This window comes from Engystomops pustulosus, chromosome 5, assembly GCF_040894005.1.
Source record: "Engystomops pustulosus chromosome 5, aEngPut4.maternal, whole genome shotgun sequence".
Classification (NCBI taxonomy): domain Eukaryota; kingdom Metazoa; phylum Chordata; class Amphibia; order Anura; family Leptodactylidae; genus Engystomops; species Engystomops pustulosus.
This window is the reverse complement of record NC_092415.1, coordinates 134201877-134223403: the sequence shown is the minus strand read 5'-3', so window position 1 is coordinate 134223403 and position 21527 is coordinate 134201877.

Below are 21527 nucleotides of genomic sequence, written 5' to 3'. Positions count from 1 at the left end.
AGGCTGAACAGTATAATATATACCTAATCAGCACCTGATAATCACACAATGACCAAAAGTTTAAAAAAACACCTATATGAAATAAGTAGTCAGATGCTGCGCAGTGAAACCTGATCAGCAACTGGCACTCAAAGGATGCAAAAAATGTGCAGAGAAATATACAACTGCTCAGTGGTCACACAGAATACAATCATCATGTGATACATCAGATATCTTGTCCCATTAACTTCCATGCACGCACTACAAGCACATACATGAGACCCTGCTGCAGCATCTAATTCTGACTGTTCTGAATTGACCAGCCAATTGCAGTGATCATAGTTAGAGATGGGCGAATTAATTCTAACAAAGTGGAATTCGGTCCGAAGTTTATGGTGATTCATGGGAACAAAGTTTTTTTCTCCTTTATTACCAAAATGGGCGAATGCATAACGTGTTATATGGGGCAGAGAACTCTTGTAAGGAGAAAGGAACACCCTCGATCACATGTGTATACCTTCAAGCCAATCAGCGACCAGCAGGCTTATGTGATGTCACAATGAAACACGGTAGCAGACAACAGGTGTCCTTAACCCGGCTCTCACCACCGCTTTGGACGAATCACCTTAAATGAAGTGCACGGACTGGTCTGGAGCCCGACCACGCTGACAGGAAACATAGGAGAGAATCACAGGTCCAGCACTGCGTTTTTAGGTGATATAAAAATGCAATCTTTATTTTCCGAAGGCTAAAATCCACATCAGAAACATACAGAAAAAGCGTCACAGACCGACGAGTTTCAGCACTTGCGTGTCTTTATCAAGGTCTAAGTGATATGTGTGAACAAACACTATTTGAAGGAGCCGCGTGCAGGAAGCTCCGCCCCACGCAGGGCAGGAAAGCCAACCGCATGTCCGGAGTCAACTGCACGGGGCTCCAATATTAAATACAGCAAAATATAAAAACATTAACATTTCAACAAAAGAAGACATACCATTAATAAAAATCGTTGTCGGCAACATGAGGAAGGAGAATAAACGATGTTGTTATTAGTAAAGGAGAGAGGGACGACATATGTAGGTATGGAATATATAAATATAATAATGGGTATTGCTGCTTATTAGTAACACAGAATGATATCTTGTCTAGCGTTCAAACCATTGGGTACTCTGGTGTCCAAAGTGAAAATCCAGAAGGACTCTCTGTTTAAGAGCTTTCTATGATGGACACCACCTCTAATGGGGCGATTAACCCTTTCGATAGCCTGCCAAACAAACCCCGAGCAATCCTTGTTATGAAAATCTCTAAAATGTCGTGAAACCGCAGAGACATTAAACGCATTATTCGTAACATCCGACAAATGTCTGCGTAATCTGACCTTGAGTGGGCCAGTCTTACATCCCACATACTGTATTCTGCAGAGTGTACACGAAACAACATACACTCACCGGCCACTTTATTAGGTACACCATGCTAGTAAAGGGTTGGACCCCCTTTTGCCTTCAGAACTGCCTCAATTCTTCGTGGCATAGATTCAACAAGGTGCTGGAAGCATTCCTCAGAGATTTTGGTCCATATTGACATGATGGCATAACACAGTTGCCGCAGATTTGTCGGCTGCACATCCATTATGTGAATCTCCCGTTCCACCACATCCCAAAGATGCTCTATTGGATTGAGATCTGGTGACTGTGGAGACCATTTGAGTGAACTCATTGTCATGTTCAAGAAACCAGTCTACCAAGGGGACCAAAGAGTGCCAAGAAAATATTCCCCACACCATGACACCACCACCACCAGCCTAAACCATTGATTCAAGGCAGGGTGGATCCATGCTTTCATGTTGTTAACGCCAAATTCTGACCCCACCATCCGAATGTCGCAGCAGAAATCGAGACTCATCAGACCAGGCAACATTTTTCCAATCTTCTACTGTCCAATTTCGATGAGCTTGTGCAAATTGTAGCCTCAGTTTCCTGTTCTTATTTGAAAGGAGTAGCACCCAGTGTGGTCTTCTGCTGCTGTAGCCCATCTGCTTCAAAATTCGACGTACTGTGCGTTCAGAGATGCTCTTCTGCCTACCTTGGTTGCAATGGGTGGCAATTTGAGTCACTGTTGCCTTTCTATCAGCTCGAACCAGTCTGCCCATTCTCCTCTGACCTCTGGCATCAACAAGGCATTTCCACCCACAGAACTGCCGCTCACTGCCGCGTGAAAATCCCAGTAGATCAGCAGTTTCTGAAATACTCAGACCAGCCCTTCTGGCACCAACAACCATGCCACGTTCAAAGGCACTCAAATCACCTTTCTTCCCCATACTGATGCTCGGTTTGAACTGCAGGAGATTATCTTGACCATGTCTACATGCCTAAATGCACTGAGTTGCCTTCATGTGATTGGCTGATTAGAAATTAAGTGTTAACGAGCAGTTGGACAGGTGTACCTAATAAAGTGGCCGGTGAGTGTATATTGCATATGTGGTATTGCAATTAATGTGAGATGGATATGCAAGCCATGTACCATTATTTTTTCTTATTTTTGGAACAAAAGAGACTAGGTGATAATTGATTGCCCAGGGTCGGGCCCTCTTGGGATGAATCTCATCCCATTCCTCACAAGATCATATAAAACTGGGTCCTGCGCAAGAATGGGGAGATTCTTCATTATGATATTTTTCACTTCGTTAAATTGTCTACTGTACGGGTTACTAAATGTGAGTGGAGTATTCTCTTGAGTAGCCTGTTTCTTATTGCTGGTACAAAGTAAGTCACTCCTACTAATTTTTGTTATACATTGTTCAGCTTTTTTAATAACTTCTAGTTGGTAACCTCTTTGTTGAAGTCTGTCCGATAGGAGTTGTGTTTCCATCTTTAACTGATATGTGTCAGAACAGTAAGAACTCCTTAAGTTCACTAGTGTAATTGCTGTATGCATCAAGATGTTTGGCAAGATAATGTAACCCAAGGTTATGGGGAATGGAGGAATATAAAGCAGTTACATCAGTAGTTGCCCACTTAAAGGAATTATGCCATTCCAATTTATCCACAATTTGGAGATCCCTTTCTATGGCCTCCTGAAACTTATCAAGATTGGGTGTGCGAGAAACAATAGGGTAAAAATCACGATTGCTGGTGAAAAAACATTTATTTGTATAATCCAACTTAGGTAGTAATTCACACATAAGTGATTTTAAAGTCAACATACTGGTTTGTTCTTCGAAACTGGGACAATCATAAATTAAGGTTGATATTTCTTGTAAATAAACATTGGTATTCGTTGGCATAGTCGAGTGTCAAGACATGGAGAAAGCGTTATACCCATATTATCATCATTGCTAACATCATTCTGACATTTAAACTTAGAAAAATGGTTTTTCAATGTAATAGTCCTAGCAAACCTGTTAAGGTCCAGGATAGTTATAAACAAATCAAAGTTTGTAGTTGGAGAAACGTTTAAGCCTCTACTTAAAACAGAGATTTGGGCCTGAGTAAGGATATAACTAGACAAATTGATAACAGAGTGTGTTACTTACTTCTGGTGTTCATGCCGCCTCCTTTTGTGTTTTCTCCCGGCACGCCTGCCATGTAAAGAATAATATTCCGTATGGGGAATTAGTTAGAACTAAAAGAAACTGTTCTGACACACATCAGTTAAAGATGGAAACACAACTCCTATCGGACAGACTTCAACAAAGAGGTTACCAACCAGAAGGTATTAAAAAAGCTGAACAAAGTATAACAAAAATTAGTAGGAGTGACTTACTTTATACCAGCAATAAGAAACAAGCTACTCAAGAGAATACTCCACTCACATTTAGTAACCCGTACAGTAGACAATTTAACGAAGTGAAAAATATCATAAGGAAGAATATCCCCATTCTTGCGCAGGACCCAGTTTTATATGATCTTGTGAGGAATGGGATTAGATTCATCCCTAAGAGGGCCCCGACCCTCGGCAATCAATTATCACCTAGTCTCTTTTGTTCCAAAAATAAGAAAAATAATGGTACATGGCTTGCATATCCTGGCATACATAAATGTGGCCACCGTATTTGTAAAATGTGTTCATATATTCAACCAGGCATTTCAATTGTATCCTACTCTACGGGGGTAGGGGGGGGGGATTTACAGTCAAATCTCACTTTAATTGCAATACCACATATGCAATATATGTTGTTTCGTGTAAACTCTGCAGAATACAGTATGTGGGATGTACGACTGGCCCACTCACGGTCAGATTACGCAGACATTTGTTGGATGTTACGAATAATGCGTTTAATGTTCTCTGCGGTTTCACGACATTTTAGAGATTTTCATAACAAGGATTGCTCGGGGTTTGTTTGGCAGGCTATCGAAAGGGTTAATCGCCCCATTAGCGGTGGTGACCATCATAGAAAGCTCTTAAACAGAGAGTCCTTCTGGATTTTCACTTTGGACACCAGAGTACCCAATGGTTTGAACGCTAGACAAGATATCATTCTGTGTTACTAATAAGCAGCAATACCCATTATTATATTTATATATTCCATACCTACATATGTCGTCCCTCTCTCCTTTACTAATAACAACATCGTTTATTCTCCTTCCTCATGTTGCCGACAACGACTTTTATTAATGGTATGCCTTCTTTTGTTGACATGTTAATGTTTTTATATTTTGCTGTATTTAATATTGGAGCCCCGAGCAGTTGACTCCGGACATGCGGTTGGCTTTCCTGCCCTGCGTGGGGTGGAGCTTCCTGCATGCGGCTCCTTCCAGTAGTGTTTGTTCACACATATCACTTAGACCTTGATAAAGACACGCAAGTGTTGAAACGCGTCGGTCTGTGACGCTTTTTCTCTATGTTCCTGATGTGGATTTTAGCCTTCGGAAAATAAAGATTGCATTTTTATATCACCGAAAAACGCAGTGCTGGACCTGTGATTCTCTCCTATGTTTTCTATGTGATGTCACACAGCCCTATCAAAACAGGCAGCCATTTCCAATCTCGGCATTTCACACTGCATATGCTGTCTGTAGCGTCCATCTGCTGTGCTGTGCAGAATTTTGCTCCAAGGGTTTCCGTTTTGAGGGATCTGTATACCAAAAATAGCAGTTCTCTTTTGTTGCTGAAGTGAATAGGAAGAAATCTGTGTAAAATCCACATACTTTCTGTAGTGATTTCTGCTTCAATCCCAGGGTGTGTGCGTTTATGCGGATCTGCATACCTCAAATAGAAGTTATTTTTTCTTACTGATGCGACTAGGAAGAAATCTGTTTCATATCCACACAGCATATGTAGTGATTTCTGCACCTCTCCCAGGGTGTCCGTTGTGGGGGATCTGTATACCCCAAATAGCAGTTCTTTTTTGGTTCTGAAGTGAATAGGAAGAATTTTGTGTGAAAAGCCACATACTTTCTGTAGTGATTTTTGCTCCAATTACAGGTTGTCAGTATTGGGGGATCTGTATACCCCAAATTGCAGCTATTTTTGTTGCTGAAGTTAATAGGAAGAAATCTGTGTAAAATCCACATAGTTTCTGGATTGATTTTTTGCTCCAATTACAGGGTGTCAGTATAGGGGGATCTGTGTACCCCAAATTTCAGTTCTTTTTTGGCAAAGACATAATATTTTCAGGGAAATTATAATGAATGATACACATGGCGTCTCTAATCTTCAAATTAAATTTAAATTAAAAATTTAAATTAATTTCAAACTTCGAATTCATTTCAAACCTCAAAATTCTTGTAAACGTCAAATTCATTCCAAACTTCAAATTCATTTTAAACTTCAAACTCTGTTGTTGTGCCACACTGTGGCCTACCATGTTGCTGCCACCTCCAGAATTTGTCATTGTGCCACTCTCTGACCTCCTGCTGCTGCCCCCTCCACGCTCTATCATGCTGCAAGTCTGTGGCTTACCATGTTTGTTGTTGCCACCTCCACACTCTGTCATTGTGAAACTCTCTTGGCTCCTGCTGCTGCTGACGCCACCTCCAAACTCTATCATTGTGCCACTCTGTGGCCTACCATGTTGCTGCCACCTAAAGAATTTGTCATTGCTCCACTCTCTGACTTCATGCTGCCATCTCCACACTTTGTCATTGTGCCACTCTGTGGTCTACTAGGTTGCTGCCACCTCCACACTCTGTCATTGTGCCACTCTGTGGGCTCCTGATGCTGCTGTTGATGCCATCTCCACACTCTATTATTTTGCCACCGTGTGGCCTACCAGCTTGCCGCCACCTCTGAACTCTGTCATCGTGCCACTCTGTGGTCTACCATGTTGCTGCCACCTAAAGAATTTGTCATTGTGCCACTCTCTGACCTCATGATGCTGCGCCATCTCCACACTTAGTCGTTGTGCCACTCTGTGACCTACCAGGTTTCTGCCACCTCCACACTTTGTCATTGTGCCACTGTGTGGGCTCCTGCTGCTGCTGTCTCCTACACACTCCATAATTGTGCCACTCTGTGGCCACCTAAAGAATGTGTCATCGTGCTACTCTCTGACTTCATGCTGCTGCTGCCATCTCCACACTTTGTCATTGTGCCACTCTGTGGACTTCCAGGTTGCTTCCACCTCCGAACTCTGTCATTGTAACACTCTGTGGCCTACTATGTTCCTGCCGCCTAAAGAATTTGTCATTGTGCCACTCTCTGACCTCATGCTGCTGCTGCCGCCATCTCCACATTTTGTCATTTTGCCACTCTGTGGCCTACCAGGTTAAAGACACCTCCACACTTTTTCATTGTTCCACTCTGTGGGCTGCTAGGTTGCTTCCACCTCCACACTTTGTCATTGTGCCATTCTGTGGACTTCCAGGTTGCTGCTACCTCCACACTCTGTCATTGTGCCACACTGTTGCTTACCATGTTGAGACCACCTAAAGAATTTGTCATTGTGCCACTCACTGACCTCATGCTGCTTCTGCCACCATCTCCACACTTTGTCATTGTGCCACTCTGTGGCCTACCAGGTTGCTGCCAACTCCACACTTTTTAATTGTGCCACCCTGTGGGCTCAATGCTCTGTCATTGTGTCACTCTGTGCCCTACCATGTTGCTGTCATCTAAAGAATTTGTCATTGTGCCACTCTCTAACCTCATGCTGCTGCTGCCACCTTCACGCATTGTAATTGTGCCACTCTGTGGCCTACCATGTTGCTGCCACCTCCACACTCTGTCATTGTGCCACTCTGTGGCATACCATGTTTCCGCCACCTCCATAATTTGTCATTGTGCCACTCTGCGGCCTACTCATGCGCTGCCAACTGACTGCTATCTCCCTGGAACACCCTGTGATTTCCATAATGCTGTTTTCACCCTCCACCACTCTATGACATTGCCACAATGTTTGGTTTTCGCCTTCATTTCATCTGTCAGAAGGAATGAAAAGACTCAGGATTGATAGCTAAAAGCAGGAGTGGATAAAGAACACAGAGGACATGCAAATATCCAATTTACTGGTCATCTCTGTTCTGGATCCACTCCTGTTTGTTTTTGGCTTTAGCAAAAGTGATGTATTATTGACCGATTGAACGGAGACACTGATGGATGAAATGAAGGGCAAAATGATCAGTGATGTCAATGCAAAATTATTGCCTACATTATCTCCACTCTTTTGGGGGGATTTCTACATGTATCCTTGTTTAACAGAACAGGTTCTGTCGTAATCTATGGAATCATTAGATGTCAGTGTAAAAAGAGTGCACTCTTTCATGTTATAGTGGGATTTTGGCCCTCAGTTCAATCCTTTCGAGCTGGCAGAGACGTTACCTTGTTCCTGCTTCACTTATTTGGTCAAGTTGGCCTCTGTAAGTGCTCATGGAATCGAAGAGTGAAGCGATTCTAAGAGCGGTGGCTGTCATGTGTGTGTCATACTAAAACACAGTATTGTTTGAAGACCAAACCACTCTCCCTTTGCATATTTGAGCATGGCACAATTGTTCTAAAACATCCTGCAGGCTCGTTGCCCGTGATTCATCTTTATTCAATTCAGTTTGAATTAAATTTGTTTTTTTAAAAATCGGGTCAAACTGAATTTCAACAAATTCGCTCTAATCATAGTGGTTGCGAGGCAGTACTCCCCAGACCATGAAAGAAGATGGTCTGCGGTCAGAGACAGCAGAATCTTCCCCAAAATCTCTCCCTACAATTACGCAGGCACATATCACCATGCCAGCACTGATCCAACAAGTCAGTCTGTACAGATGGCAACATTCCATAATCATCCAGCTGGTCTGTACAGATGCTGCCAACTCCTTCATGGGACACTGAGTGGTGATCAGTGCCATTTGTCAGCATTGATCACCAGATCACTTTTTTGCAACCCGCCAGTCTGAATTGACCAGCTGATTGCAGCAATCGTGGGAACAGGATGGGGTTGCTCTGTGTTAAACCTCCATCTTGTTTTTTGCTTAAGACACTATGGCTTAACAGCTGACAGCATAGTGGGCCGACATGGACCAGGGTGAAAGATAAGGGGGAGATTTATCTTTCTTTTTCTAGTCAGTCTAGGTCCTTTATTCCTCTTGTCTCTTAGTCTAATTTGCCTATTGTCTTTTTTTTTGCAACTTTTTTTTTAAAAGTTGCAGATGGCTGATACAACTAATTATAGTCTAAACAGCTGGATTAATCCACAAATCCATCCACAAGCTGTGCAGATGTGGAAAAGTAGCAGAAAAATGTGCAGTTTGCAAACTGCTCAAAAATTTTATTTTTTGAATTTAAAGAAATGAAAAAAAAAGACGAATCTCCCCCAAAGTGTTCTCCTATGCTTTTAATGCAAATGAACTCACTTTTTGTGAGATTGCATGTTATGTATGGATGGCAAATTTTTGCAGGTAACAAAGTGTTGCCAGTATTTTCTCTACACACTTTCTTGAATTTTGCCTATGCTTGCATAGGTTTTAAAAAGAAGATTTAAAAAGCAAATTACTTGACTAGAAGGTTGAAAAGCGAACTATAACTGGTAGCTATTATTATTTATATATTCCACAAATGCCCTGAAGTGTGTATCTGTACCTGACCATATAATAATCTTGTATGGAGGTCAGAAACTGATTGTTTTCAATGTACATGTATTGTTCTTCACAACAGGACATATCTAAGGAGAAGAATTAGAGCAATACAAACAAATTATTCACAGGATGAAAATGCAAAACATCCAAAACATTCATTTATAGCTTAACTGTAAAGTTTCTATATTTATAGAGTTGATGTGCAGGAATAATCTAATCATGGGGAACAGAGGTATACAGCGAAGTAACATCACTTTAGCCATAATTAATTGGATTGCCACTGTAAATCCTTGACAACTCTAAGTACAGAAATATTAACTTTCATAAAACCAGCAGTTAATCCAATCAAGATGACATAATACATCTTTAAGGTGGAGGAAATTGGTTTTATGCAGTTTGGTGATGCATAAAATATTGGTGTGGTCGGAACTTCCAGTAACAGGCATTTGTCCATATTCTTTGAAAGTATTGATGGTAGCTGTAGGATCACTGGATAAATTTTCGTATGTAGATGTTATTAAGCATTGTACTATGAGTATGTCTTTCTGATATAATCCTTTTTTCATAATTGCTAAGGATAATAACTGCTCTCTTTTTGGCAGAGGCATTTATTGTGATGTATGGATTTAGTTTAAAGTCAACCACTTTGCAGTATTTTAATCAAACATACCCACTGTTTAACATTTGCACCATGATGCAGTATCATATCTTATTTAGCACTGAAACCAGCTCATGTAATCAAAAACTAACTTTACAGACATCCAAATTAGTTTTTGGTGGTCACACAGGGCAGTTTGGCGCTCCCTCTGCTGCTAATTATGCATGCCTCCATGTTGTGGGATATATTGGGATATATTGCACTTCTGGGTTCAAACAGCTCCACTGAGGAACATCTGGCTGCACTATAGGAATGACGCATGTGCGAAACTTCCGGTGACTGGGAGGGAGAGGTTTTATACTACAGCACACAGCATGCATGCATAATTAGCAGCACAGTGAACAACTGAGCACCCTGTTTGATGTACATGGGAGCGCCAAAGAATAATTAGCATATCTTAAACATTGACATGTACTATTCCGCCACATGATGGCTGCGGGTGTGTGGAGAGGGCTAACGGGCTGTAAATGGCTCCGGCAAAGCTGGCAGGATGGAAACATAGAATATAATAATGTTGTCAAAGCCATCAAACAACACTTACCAATATTATACCTAGATACACAGTTAGCACAGATGCTCAGAAAAAGCATGCCGTTTTATGGGAAAACATGTTTGACTGTCAGTGTCCATAAAATACGTTAAGGCCTTACATATTTTTTCTGTTCTGTATGTATAGCTGTATTTTGACCATAAATACAAGACATTTTTCAACCGTATGAACATGTATGGTACTGTACCATATCTGTATAACATATGCATGGCCGTTTTGCCCATTGTAATGAATGCAGTAACTTAATGATTAGGCAACAGTCTGCAACTGTATTGAAAACTGGCTTGGATTGTATCCAAAAAGTTGTGGTCAATGATTCTGTGATGATGGGGTGGCAAGTGCACATGGAGGAAGACAGTGATCCCTAAACTGAGCCCCCCCCCCAAAACTGTCACCTGCCTCCAGTATCCCAGGTGATATGGGACAACCATGAGGACAGTCCCACCCTTAGACACACCCTTAGGACATAAAACAAGACTTACAAACGAATAACACAGAAAGTGAGGTCAGGGGACTAAGTCACAATGGAGGTAGCATATACTGTACAGAATTCAAGAGTACGAAGGTTAAATAGCTGATATCTATTAACCCCATAACGACCAGGCCATATTTAATTTTTCACTCCCCACCTTCAAAAATTCATGTGGTTTTCCATGTAAAGAGTGTGTGAGGGCTTTTTTTCTGCGTACGAAAATTGCACTTCATATTGACGATATTCAATAATCCATGCTGTGTACTTGGAAGCGGGGAAAAAATTCCAAAAACAGTGAATTTGGTGAAAAAAATGCATTTGCTTGTGGGCTTGGATTTTATGGCGTTCACTCTGCGCCCCAAATGACAGGCCTACTTTACTCTTTAGGTCGGTACGATCACGGGGATACCAAATGTAAACAGGTTTTATAATGTATTCCTACATTTACAAATTTACAAAATTACAAATTTTACAAATTTACAAATTAAAAACCTCCTTTACATATGTTAATCCGCTACTGGGTCTGTTTCGGGATAAATTTAAGGTCTGGTCGTCACTGCCCCTTTCTGTAGCTGGTAAAAATGGTGATTCTCCCTAAAGCATTATATGTGCTACAACATGTATTCTATCCGATTCCCAAGGTATTTTTTAAAAACCTAGACTCTATGATTATCCCGTTTATTTGGGGCTCATCGCGTTCCAAGCTCCAATATGCCAAGCTGCAACGTCCCAAAACACTTGGAGGTATGGCATTACCGGACTTGTACCTATATTATCTAGCAGGTCAGCTTAAATACCTCTCTGGATGGCTATCTCCTGGACCCCCCTCACTTCCGGAGCGTATATTAGCATAATATCTGGACATTAAATGTCTCTGGCCTGTATTGCATGAGGGAGCAGGACGTATGAAAGAATTGTTACCAATACATAAAGTAGCCAGAACGACATGGAAGGAAGCAAAATCCTTATGTCCTTTTAACGAGATCCCAGCCGAAACACCTCTGTGGTACAATAATGGCATGCCTCAGCTTCAACAATTACATGATGCTGATATGTGGCACACCTTAGGCCTTCATACGATAGGCGATGTTTTTAGAGAGAATGTATTTGTATCATACACCCAGCTAGAGTCCCAATTTCAACTGCAGCGATCACACTTCTATAAATTCCTTCAACTGAGACACGCTTTTCAATCCCAGTTCCCAAGCCCAGACCAGCTGTATCATCTTACCCTCTGATAGGGGTTGTGAAATCTCAGGGTCCCAGAGGAATAATATCCACAATTTACTCCTTTCTTATTAATGCTAAGATGCATAGAAAACCCCTAAAAGTTATAGCCTCCTGGTCCGCACTTATTCCGGAAATAAATGAGGAAATAGTGTCAGAAATACTGGAGTCACACCTGTATGTATCTCCATCGGTAAACAACAAATTAACACAACTATATATAGTCCACCAAAGCTATCTGACGCCCCTTCGCTTATATAAAATGGGGAGGCTAAAGTCTCTGGCATGTCTAAGATGCTCTATTTCTCCAGCAAATTTTTGGCATATGATATGGACATGTAGCTACGTTTCCTCATTTTGGACAGAGGTTGTCGAAACTCTTTCCAAAGTACTATGTAAACCGCTGCCTGTCACCCCATTAATATGCCTATTCGGCATTCTAGATGAGGAAATATGGACTCACTACGAGCAAATTGTAATCAGGTAAACCTGTTTCATGGCTAGAAAAGCTATTGCGCTACGCTGGATGGGGGATATACCTCCCTCTTGCTCGCAGTGGAAGAAACTGGTCAATCAAGTTATTCCCTACAATAAAATAGTATATAAAAACAGGGGACGCCCGGAGAAATTTAATAAAGTTTGGGGTGCTTGGTGTGACTCCTCTCTGACAGCCTATTCTGTATCTGAAATGCGACAAAACCTGAGATAGAATGGATGGTCCAAGAGTGGATATTGATGAGACCTGGAGGGATATACTAAATGCAAATTGGGCAAAATAAACTCGCACCCACCAGACCAACACACACAAAAGAAAATAATCACAAAGGCATGTTAGGTTAATTTGCTTAATTTATTGGTTATGTTTTACGGTGATTATTGAGAACTAATGCTCTGTACAGATTCATGTCTTCATGTCTACTAGACACGGTAGACCAGCGCAAGAGTGTGACTGTATAAATTACTTCTCTGTAAATTGCATAATATGTTTGACTATATATATGTACACAATATGTTGCTATTCAAATGGTCTTATTGTAATAATCTGTACAGCTGTACATATTTTTCAATAAACAGTTTAAAATAAAAAAACCTCCTATACATAAAAAAATCTTCCATTTGCGATCTACTGGTGCTAATAACTTTATCATACTTCCGTGTACGGAATTGTTGGTGGATTAGTTGTTTGCGACTTTTGATGATGTTTTCAATGCTACAATTTTAAGGACTGTACATGTAACAATTATATCACAAGTGTGTCGGTAAGGGTTCAATTAGAATTAGTGATAGACTAGCAATAGCCCAAGCAAGATGCAAAGCTGAGAAATAGAACTAAAACCACCAGGGTATAATGGAATTGGGCATATATATAGCAGTTCCTAAAAACGCCTCCAGAATCAGATTTGAAAATCTGCCCATTAGACTAGTTTTCTGACAGTTTTCTAGTAAAGAAGGATTATACTAAATCCCATCTCGGACAGTTTATTTGGTTTTCCACCCTGCACGCCACTTTGGAGGGAGCAGAATGCCACTAAGTAAGGAACAGGCGGGGGTGTGAGCCAGAAAACTGGTTAAGATTATAGCTGAGATCTTTGTCAGAGCAGACCTGATGTAAACTGGTCTAACCTGGAGGAGATCCCTACCGTGAACGCCGTGTTTGGACTCCGGTTTGCGGGGTTCGTGACAGGCTTTTTTGGTGCATTAAAAGAGGTGTAAAATACTTTGAACACAGGGACCGATTCCAGGGTTTTCACGCTAGGAAAGTCTTGAATCTCTAGGCGGCCCATGACCATGTAGGGTCGAGTGTCTTGGTCTCACTTGACGTGGTGTTTCATTAATTGGAAAGGTCCTATTTGTGGTTAGTGTTTGAGAAATTTGGATTCCCCAGGGAGTGTGTGGGCTGGCTCCGTTCTCCTTTGGCCTCAGTTATGGTTAACAGGTTTCGCTCCAGAGAGTTCTTGCTAGCCAGAGGGTGCATCAGGGCTGCCTCCTTTACTTTATTGCATTGCTGTGGAACCATTGGCAGCAAGACTTCAGTGTTCCCCTGTGGTACGTGGGTTGATGGTGGTCGAGGTGGGGGAGACAGTTAGCTTATATCCTGACAATACCTTATTTTTCCTAGAAGACTCGGGACCCTCATTGACAATGGTTCTGGAAGTTATTACAGAGTTCAGCCTCCACTCGGGCCTTAGGGTGCAGTTGCACAGTGTGTTCATGGACAGTTCTTAGACTGTTCTTGGACTGTTCTTGGTGTGTTTTGGTCTAAGAACTGCCCAAGAGCGCACCATGTGATGGCATCCTTAGGATCAACTGGACCAAATCACATATTCTCCCTATTGACCTTTGCCCTAATTTTGAGGCTACCTCAAAGCCCCTTTCAGGCGATTATCTAGACATGAGAGTCACGCGTTCTGTGGTTGACTGTTCCCCTTGTTGGCTTTGGTGCACCAATGTACTGGGACATGGTCAAAACCCCCTTCCTGCCTGCGTGAATTTAGTCAAGATGATCCATTTACCAAAAATTCCATATATGCTGCTGCAGTCTTCTGTTTACATACTGTGCCATTTCTTTCAGAAATTACACAGCTGTGTGGCCTCTTTCCTCTGGGGGGCCAATAGACCAAGGGTAGTGACCTATTTGCTGTCCTGCTTCTGGGAGGAGGTGGGAGTTCCCCACAATATGGGGGAAGACTAGAGGGGCATCCCCCCTATTGAGCCAGCTCCTTCTTCTATGGACCAGAGTGCGCTCCCACTATTATTCTATGGATTAGACAGGAATATTCCCCAATGTAATAATTCTTGATTTTTGATGAACATATGTCTTTTCTCAACCATATCAACTACCTATGTGGCTAGGTATCTTGAGAATCAAATTTTTTTCCAATCCTACATTGCCTAGAACAGCAAATGTCATTGTGCTTGCTAATACCCTTCACCTAAGAATAATTTATTGAGTTCAATTAAGGTTTAGTTCTTCATTGGGATTATAGCCACTGATGCCAGTCTGACCATTTTTGCTTTCAGAAATAAAGTTCCTTATGTTCATATAAATTCAAGTGATAATTGCAATTTAAAGATTGTAACACTTTGAATCCAGTCTGATCTACAAGCAGAAAAAATGTGTTCCATTTTTTTGCAATATTTCTCTTCATGGGGGATTTATTTCTGTTTTGTATGTCTTAATGTGTATGTATAGTACACGTTGGTGCATATTTATGTTACCTAAAATAACCTTAAGTATAAAATCTATTTTGTATTCTACTATGTGGATTCTTGACATATGCCATGTTACATTTTCACAGTAGATACATCAATTATTTGAATAATTAGAATTAGTCATTTAAATTATTTTGTACAGCTGCTACAGAAAAGTAAACTATTAAAAGTCCTTCAACAAATTACTCCCTGAAATGATCAAATAGTTCCAGTGAGATTTAATTATTAAATGCTGTAATTAAAACTTCATTAGGCAACAGCATAATCAAGTGGCATCATGTTTATTTTTTTCAGCACAACACGTAGAATGCAGTGTGTAAATGTAGCAACATGCAGTTATAGTATTAATTTTTTAAGAAATATATATATATATATTTTTAAAGTTTGCAATTCCCCCTGACTTTCTTCCTTTCCTGTGCTCATTTTACAATAAAATGTGATAAAAATATATTAAACAAAGAGCCTTCTCTACTTTTTTAAATAGCTATTTATATGTATTCTGAACAATTTAACTGCTAGATATTTAGCAAAATGACTACTTAGAATGCTTAGTTGGAGAAAGACGTCATATAGATGTTTTGAAAAGTTCCAGATGAAAATAAGGCAGCCCCTGGGTATAAAGACATTTGTAGGGGAGAAGGAGGAATTGGTCCATTTTAATCATATAGATTTGCATGTATTAAGTAAGATACATTGCTCTTACCCCAAGTTTCTTCTATTCAGGAATACACTTGCAGGCAAAAAAAAGATCAAAAGGAAATCAGGAGGTCCAAACTGGTGTTAAAGTGAAAACCACAAAAATAAAACAAAGTTTAAATAAAACCACAGAAGACCTCCAGGGGGCTTCCCCTTTTGATACCAGTTCCCTCCAAATGTAGCATAGAGAAACAACATAATGGCTTTGATTTATTGTGACTTCTCCACCAGTTTTATGGTGGACAGACCATATAAATCTCCCTATCCCCGTCACTCTTTGTGTTTCTACAACCCATGTGATCACCACATTTACTATAGTCTCCTCTGGAGTTCCATCGAGGACTAAAACAAAATACTCTGATCTACAGGTTGGAAGTGGTGAAGTTTGCACCCATCTTCACAAAGAAGTCGGAGCCTCCCATGTATTTCACCCGTGACGGCGCCTCCTGCGCCTGGATGTGATGGGCAGCATTTTGAGGGCTGAAGGCAGACACTGCTGGATAGCGTGGGAGGGAGAATTGCTGCAGCACTGGCCTATTCCCATTCTGAGTGTAAGCAAAGCAGGAGACTCAGAAAGAGAGGAAACACACTAGTTACATGAAGAGGAGCAGGAGCAGAATCTTCAGGTTAGCAACAGTTGTCCTCCCAATACCCCAAAGTCTGCTGTTTCTCTCTCAGTGCCTGAATTAACCCCTTAGTGTAGGGCTCTCATATAAAGATTATATTGTCCCAGGATTACTATTCTGGTCCCAGGAAGCTCCTTCCACACCTGACCACTTTGAAAAAATGTGGCAGAGCTTTGGTAGAGACATCAGCTCTGCCACACATATCCAACTCAGCCCTGCTGCACATGACCGACCCAGCCTTGCTGTGCGTGACCAACCCAACCCAGCCCTGCTGTGTGTGGCCAACACAGTCCTAATGCCCTGACTGCGCCAGCCCTACTGCCCTGATCGTCTCGGCCCTGCTGTCCCGATCAACTCTGCCCTGCTGTCCCGTTCGACTTGGCCCTGCTACCAAGACTGACTCGGCCCTGCTACCAAGACTGACTCGGCCCTGCTACCGAGACTGACTCGGCCCTGCTGCCCCGACCAACTCGGCCCTGCTACCTTGGCCAATTCAACTCTCCTGCCCTGACCGACTTAGCCCTGCTGCACCCAACTGAATATATATATATCCATATTGATCAAAGTGGTTTTATGCCGGGAACATGTTTTATGGATTTTGGCCAGTTCTATATTATTTCTTGATACATGTAGAACTTTAAGTACATTAGTTTGGGACTTTTTATGGCAGAAACTAGAGAAGATGGGCTTTGGAAGGTGATTCATAGTATGAATAAAATAATATACACAGCCAGAATTCTGGTGTATGGCATGATATCAAGTTCATTTGAATTGAAGTTTGCGAATCATCAGGGATGTCCTAGATGTCCTACATCACCCATGCTATTTGTCATTGTAGTGGAACCATGAATGTGGAAGATCAGGTAAGATCTGGCCATTATGGGACTTAAGATATCAACCAAAAAGTCCATATAAGCAGCACTTTTTTAATTAAGTGCACACTGAACTTTTTAGCAGAATACTTAATAACAAACATACGTGAAACATGATGTCATCACAATGTTCTTCTTATAAATACTTGCAGTTTATCAAAGTCCAATAATGTGCAATGTTTTCTCAATATATAAAGTAAGTTATTTATTATCCATTAACATCAGAATTTAATAGAATGTGAGCATCTTAGGGAGTTTATAAATGAACCCTCCACGGTCTAATATTAATCCTCTGGATCGAAACCAACAATGGGAGCAACAAGGGGAGCAGAGCTCCCTGTGGCAATCCCCCGATGTGCGGTGTCTGTCCGGTATGCACTCTGCCATGATTCACTAAGATTCACTAAGATTGGAGTCATCCGACTCCAGTGCACTGATCCGCAATTCATTAAGATCATGCGCTCGATATCCTGAATGTGTCGCTTCCCGGCTCAGGTCCAACAGTGTTCACCTTCTTTTTAGTGGTGCATGTTAGGGCTAGGGCTTGCGACACAATCTGAAAGTTAAATATCGGGCTTAGTCCAAATCAGTCGAATTGTCCAATGGCGTGCACCCTAAATTGTATTGCATGGGAGCCAGCGAAGCTGCGCCACAAAAGGATTGACTGCGGCAAAATCCCAGCACAGAGACTTCTTAAATACCTATGCAAACTGTGTAATCCACGAAAAAGATGCGCAGTCCAATGAAAGTGAGCAGCGTGACCCTTTGTAAATGAGCCCCAATGTGTAAATGTATCCTCTGCACTGTCCTGCGGTATTTCTATATGTGAAGACACCTATATATAATCAACTCTATACTAATGAGGTTCCCTCTCTTTTATGTTAGGTATTTCATGTTATACTCTGATATATTTCAGAACAATTGTAACAACTGGCTATAATTTCTGTACCCCTACCTTCTGCTAGGTAGTTAGTGAGGAGCCAGAAGGAGTATTGTTTGGTGCAGGTTGTAGTGTTAAAGAGCTATTATGGCACCCAAAAACTCAGCAAGGAAGTCATTGGGCTCATCCTCGCCTAAAGAAAAAGGATGTAGTAAAGGGGACAATTCGGAAAAAATAGACAAATTTTGGAAGTCACTTCAGCTAAAACTGTACCACTTCGAACACTCAAAACATACACTCGCCGGCCACTTTATTAGGTACACCATGCCAGTAACGGGTTGGACCCCCTTTTGCCTTCAGAACTGCCTCAATTCTTCGTGGCATAGATTCAACAAGGTGCTGGAAGCATTCCTCAGAATCTGACATGATGGCATCACACAGTTGCCGCAGATTTGTCGCTGCACATCCATGATTCGAATCTCCCGTTCCACCACATCCCAAAGATGCTCTATTGGATTGAGATCTAGTGACTGTGGAGGCCATTTGAGTACAGTGAACTCATTGTCATGTTCAAGAAACCAGTCTGAGATGATTCCAGCTTTATGACATGGCGCATTATCCTGCTGAAAGTAGCCATCAGATGTTGGGTACATTGTGGTCATAAAGGGATGGACATGGTCAGCAACAATACTCAGGTAGGCTGTGGCGTTGCAACGATGCTCAATTGGTACCAAGGGGCCCAAAGAGTGCCAAGAAAATATTCCCCACACCATGACAACACCACCACCAGCCTGAACCGTTGATACAAGGCAGGATGGATCTATGCTTTCATGTTGTTGATGCCAAATTCTGACCCTACCATCCGAATGTCCCAGCAGAAATTGAGACTCATCAGACCTGGCAACATTTTTCCAATCTTCTACTGTCCAATTTCGATGAGCTTGTGCAAATTGTAGCCTCAGTTTCCTGTTCTTAGCTGAAAGGAGTGGCACCCGGTGTGGTTTTCTGCTGCTGTAGCCCATCTGCCTCAAAGTTCGACGTACTGTGCGTTCAGAGATGCTCTTCTGCCTACTTGGTTGTAACGGGTGGCAATTTGAGTCACTGTTGCCTTTCTATCAGCTCGAACCAGTCTGCCCATTCTCCTCTGACCTCTGGCATCAACAAGGCATTTCCGCCTACACAACTGCCGCTCACTGGATGTTTATTCTTTTTCGGACCATTCTCTGTAAACCCTAGAGATGGTTGTGAGTGAAAATCCCAGTAGATCAGCAGTTTCTGAAATACTCAGACCAGCCCTTCTGACACCAACAACCATGCCACGCTTAAAGGCACTCAAATCACCTTTCTTCCCCATACTGATGCTCAGTTTGAACTGCAGGAGATTGTCTTGACCATGTCTACATGCCTAAATGCACTGAGTTGCCGCCATGTGATTGGCTGATTAGAAATTAAGTGTTAACGAGCAGTTGGACAGGTGTACCTAATAAAGTGGCCGGTGAGTGTATAGTAAGTGATCATCAGGATCCTAAGAACAATCCACATGGCTCAAGATTCTATATCCTGGAAGTGTAGGAACAAGAGAGAGAGGAACCTAGTGAAGGTGGTGAGAATATAATGCTAAAAGAAATCCTGGCCTCTGTCAAGACTTATAAAATAGCGATAGTAGAACTTACAGACTAAGTGGGAGGTTTGAGAAGTGATGCCATTGAGAGAAGATCTAAACAAGGTTAGAGAAAAAATGAAAAATACTGAGGAGAAAATGCTAAATATTGAGAAGGAGTTAGGTTCTCTAAAAAAGTCACTGCTTCAATAGATAAATTATAAGACACTAAGGGCCAATTTGAGAATCATAGGGGTTCCAGAAAATGCAGAAGGTATAAATATTGTTAGTTTTGTCAAAGAATGGCTGTTGGAGTAAATAGGGAAGGACCATCGATCCCCTAATTTTTAAATTGAACGAGCCCATAGGATCTTGGCATCCTCTTATATCCTTGGACCCCCAGACTGTAAAACTTTTCTATCTAGGAACTGAGATATGATTCAGAGACGTGCACACAAACTAAAAGATTTATCAATAAAAGGAGCAAAAGTTGCTCTGTACCCTGATTTTTCTAGAGATAAATTACAAAAAAGAAAGAGCTTTATCGATGTTAAATGAAGATTAAGGGACAAAGGCCCAATAGTCTACTAACTTATGTATCCAGTTAGACTAAAAATGTTATAATCAAAGCCAGTCCTATTTTTTTAATTCCCCTGAGCAATTGTCTGATTGGTTAGATCTGAAGGGATTATGAAAAATGTGATATAAGTTGATGGAATTAATATTTGGTTGGTCAGTGTGGCGGGTTGGGACATGGATGGGGGGTGGTAAGTGGCTTGATAAGATATGACATGGAGTGGGGTTTTGGGAGGGGTAGATATTCTTTTTTTTCTCTCATTTTTTTCCCCTTTGCTATTTAATTGAGGGATGGACTCGCTCCTGCAGCGTACCCCCTCTCCCCTGTATTGTTGCTACCACCTTTTAAAACAGGATGAAATAAAGGAACGGTTTTAAACAGCATTCATGGTAACATTCATGGTCAGTGCCTACTTTTCTCTATTCTATAACCTGAACATTTTAAAACAGATTGTGTGTAACTGCAAGTAAGAGCACCAGTGAAGTTCCTGTGAAATACGTCCACAAAGACATCTCTTCTTGTGTGAATATTTTCAGACAGTGCCCCTAAATCTATGTTGTGTGTAATAATATGTTATTATAATTTGAAAGACACTAAACATTTTAATTATGGGGGGCACTGTATATGTTAGAATTAATATGTTAGAGCCATGTGAAAGCTAACTTAGTCTTATAGTGCAGCATACAGTATAATTCATACATACATGCATGTTTCTAATATTTTTAATTTTGTCGTGGGCTGTTTATGCTTAAATCATTGCATATATTTTAATGACCCAGGTGCATCTCTTAATATGCTAATGATGTTTTGTTATATCTAGATTACAAAAGTTCTATAGAGAGAGAGAGAGTGTGTTCCATGTATTGAGGAATTCAGGCAGTTAACTGACTTGTGCATTCACTGGGGTAATTTGGACAAAATGAATGGTTTTAGACCAAGATATATACTTATAAGTTAAAGGAAATCAACCATCAAAATCCTGTGTGATAAACCAGGGGCCCTTACTCATAGATCCAGTCACCATGACTATTTCATTCATTTCTATCATTGTTATCCATGGCCGCCTTCCTTCTAGAAGCAATTTTTTAAATTATGCTAATGAACCTAATGGGCTCTGGAGGCATTACCAGAGTCCCTCACTGGTACTGATTCACAGGTAATTACAAAGAGCAGAA